The sequence below is a fragment of the Centropristis striata genome, chromosome 3 (genome assembly GCF_030273125.1).
Source record: "Centropristis striata isolate RG_2023a ecotype Rhode Island chromosome 3, C.striata_1.0, whole genome shotgun sequence".
In the NCBI taxonomy this organism is placed as follows: Eukaryota; Metazoa; Chordata; class Actinopteri; order Perciformes; family Serranidae; genus Centropristis; species Centropristis striata.
Window position 1 is genome coordinate 45,308,724 of NC_081519.1, and position 4,308 is coordinate 45,313,031.

A 4,308-nucleotide genomic window follows, 5' to 3' on the forward strand; every position below is an offset into this window, starting at 1 on the left:
CTAACTGTTAGCCTGTTAGCACATACACACTGTACTGCTACAGAGCTAACTGTTAGCCTGTTAGCACATACACACTGTACTGCTACAGAGCTAACTGTTAGCCTGTTAGCACATACACACTGTACTGCTACAGAGCTAACTGTTAGCCTGTTAGCACTGTGTACTCAGTGTGTTTACATGCACAGTTTAATTGAACTATGCTTAAAAGTTGATATTGGCGTCTAATCGGATTTCTGTCCTTGTCCCAGTTTACATGCAACTGAGATCAACATCTAATAACTGACGGGAACCTGTCCTCCTCTATCTATCTATCTATCTATCTATCTATCTATCTATCTATCTATCTATCCATCTATCCATCTATCTAGAGTCAGAAACATCCCGAGTCAGTAACTGCCAGTAAAACGTGCCAGAAGGAATGCCAACTATGTGTGAAGTTGTTGAGCTGAGTCTCATTCAGGTCACAGAAGCTGCTGGACATGAAGAGAAAACTGTGTTTCCTGAAGCAGCAGGCTGAATCTTTCTGTAACTAATGAGTGAATCACTTCTTTAAGTACCTGAACAAACTGTGACTGATTAAATACCAGAGGCGAGTCTGGACAGGACCAGGATGCTGGTTCACTTCGACACACTGACACAGACTTGTTCTGCTGGTCGTTTCCTCCCCAGGCGGGAAACGTTCCTGGCAGGAGGGTTAGCATCTGCATTAGCATGTTAGCATCACTGACCTGTGTGCCTGCTAACTAAAGGCCTTTAACCCAGTTCAGAACAAAGAGAGGAGCCGGCTGTCTGGTCTGAACAAACAGGGACATGATGATCAATACTCTGTTAAACATTAATTAGTGGCCCAAAAACTCCACATATCGGTCAACAGGCAGTTATTTGAGGTGTTTTGGACACATTGCTGGTTTTATCAGGCTGTTACAGATAATAGAAGGAAAAGTTGAGAAATGCACCACAATGATTTGACTAAAAGTCACATTTTATCAGTATTTAGCATCACAGCAGCTGGACACTTTATAAACTGAGTCTTGTCTCGACATGATAAACTGTGACTGTGATGAAACAGAAAGCAGTTTGATGCTTCAGCTGCAGCAGAGTCAGTGATGAGACTCCATTAATCCTCCAGATGAACGTGGCGTCAGCAGGAAGAGATGATTTAAAGGGGAAATGTTTCTCTGATAACTGGATCCAACAACAGGCCAAGTAGAAATATATAAATATCATAATGTTTCCCCATAAATTAATTCTCTGAAGGAAAGAGTCTCACAGGTCACATTAAGTTAAATATTCGCTACGTCAGAACTTATTCTGAAGAAGCGTTTCCATTTCCTGTTTGACTGTTTAAGGACAAAAACACCTCAGAAGAGTGAAAAACTTTTATGCATTTTTGAAAGTTTTATCGCATTTTGGTCTTTTTATCAAGTTTTTCTCATGTTGAAACACAAACACTGATAATTATAATAATAATAATAATAATAATAATAATAAATAAACCAGAGTCACAGTCCTTGAATGTGTAAAGATATTTTCACAATAAAGCTGATTTTGGATTTAGACGACATTAATTTTTTATGACTTTGGCTGAGTTGAAATCTGATGTTTTATATGTGACAGATGATAATAAATGATCCTGTGAGCTGCTTCAGGTTTACTGAGTCTGCAGAGGAACAAATACCACATTTCTCATAATATATATAAATATATATATAATTTATACTATATAATAGTCGTCTGCAAGGCGTGTTGAAGAAAAAGCTTCAGTAACTCTGCTGCATATTTATAAAAATGCAAAAATATTTCCAGAGAAGAAAATGTATGAAACACAAGATGATGAATTAAAGTCAGGAGGTTAATTAGTCTCACTGTCTGAATGTGGAAACATGAAACTCACAATCTGGTTCCTAACATCTGATCTTTTTCTTGAACATTTCTTTAAACTTTCAGACTTTATTCAGATTCTTTCAGCTCTGTAGTCACAGAACTCTAACTTCTATAATAACTAACTGTCAGAGTCATGAGCAACGTGATTTAGGAGACAAGATAATGAAGCATAATTAAACTATTTCATTTCTGCACTGAAGAAACTGTGAATGTTTACTGTAAACAGGAAGTGGCGAGCTGACTTTTATTAGTTACCAAGAAACTAAATTAAATATGCAGAACAATGTTTATGGCTGATTATATTCTCTGTATCTCCTTTAGTTATGTATTGTAAAAAAAACAGTAAAAAAAAACAACTGTTTTGGCTGATTTATACATTTTCAGTGTTTCTTTGTTACTCAAACTGAATTAACTCATTTATCATTTTACGTCTTTTACTGTCATGGTTTAACAGTTTTTCACCCTAAAATCTACACTTTTTACAGTGTAACTGACGGTTATATGCAGAGGTCAATGACGACGCTTTTATTTTGAAAGGATGAACAGAGACTTGATCCTGTCTCAGTGAGATGAATCTCCATACAGAGTGGAGCGATCACTGGGAGAGAACAGACTGGTTCCCAGTCAGAACCAACACTGGAACCAGTTCCTTTAGAAACCCAAAGAGTTCTCGTCATGTTCTCCAGACTTCAGAGGGCTAATGGTCAGCTGAGTCTGTGTGTTATTTTAGGTCAGGAGGAGGTCAAAGGTCACGTGGTTTCCTGTACAGAGAGCCCTCCTTCCTCTCTCTCTCTGTGACCTCTGACCTCTTGTGTTGACACCAGAATGGAAACCAGCTGCTGCTGACGGGAAATAACGACACCACAGAAGAAGAATGGTGTCAGTTCTCCCACAGAGAAACGAAGCCTGAAACCAGTTTTATCTCTGAGAGTTTCTACTGTTGACACAGTTGTTACAGGAGCTGATAGACTCTGACTCTCTTTAGTACAAATATAAATATATATATATATATGTATATTTATATATAATATATTTAGAACATGAAGCAACCATCCCTCCTCTAGCTCGGGATTTAATGCTAAAGTGGTTTATTTAAACATATTTAAAGGGTCAGTTTGATCAGTTTACATAAAAATAAAGTCTTCCATCGTGATAATATACAGGTGCTGGTCATATAATAGAATATCATGTAAAAGTTGATTTATTTTAGTTTTTTTATTTAAATTTTGATGATTATAACTGACAACTAATGAAAAGCCCAAATTCAGTATCTCAGAAAATTAGAATATTGTGAAAAGGTTCAATACTGAAGACACACAGCTAATTAACTCAAACACCTTTAAAGGTCTTTAAACGGTCTTTAAACGGTCTTTAAATGTCTTTAAACGGTCTCAGTCTAGTTGTGAAGCCTCCACCATCACGAGGACGACTGCTGACTGGACAGTTGACCAGCAGACGACCACTGACACCTTGACAAGGAGGGAAAGACTCAGAGAGTCTGTTCACAGCTCTGTGTCCCTTCATAGAGCGGCGTAGGGAAGACGTGGTGGGTAAAGTGAAGCCATAGAGAGAACCCTAAACCTGGAGAGACCATGAGACCAAACCCATTCAGAGAGGAGGAGATTCAGACAGCAGCAGGAGTCAGAGCTCCAGAACCAGCAGACATGAAGACGCTGCAGCTGCTTTCATTAAGGGAACTAGAAGCGTCTCGTCTGGAGGAAAGACTGAAGGACTGGACCAAGTTATCTTCTCTGGTTAAAGTAATGCTGCGTTTCCTTTAGAAGTCCAGGTCCCAGAGTCTGGAGTTAGAGAGGAGGGGCTGCTGGAGGTCCGGTCTAAAGTTTACACAGTCACTCTGATTCAAGAGTCAAGATTCAACACTTTAATGGCCAGACAACAGAAGTTGTTAGGGATTTGCTGCAGTGTGCTCCACAACACAACAGACTAGACAAACACCACACAGAATAGGAAGCTACAGACATAAACACAGACACAGACCCAGTACAGACATGATTCACTCATTCATTCATTCATGGCTCGTCCCTACAGAGGAAAGAGTCTAAAGTGGCAAGTGACTTTAGTGGAAGTTCACCCAAAGTGAACCAGGAATGAACCAGTAAGAGCTGATATCTAGACATTTAACATGGTTTTATTGATAATAACCAAAATCATGACCAATAAAACCATGTTAAATGTCTAGATATCAGCTCTTACATTAAACTCTTACCAGATATTGTTGTTGTTATCATTATATTTGTCCAAACTAATAAACCTTTAGTTGAACCAGACATTAAAATGAACAAGAAATTAAAGAAAACCAGGAGGTCTGATAATGTTTCCATGACTGTATTCCCACTTTAACTACAGTATCTGTGACCGTCTTCCACTCTGAGCCATGAAGGACACATTTACAGAAAAGTTTCC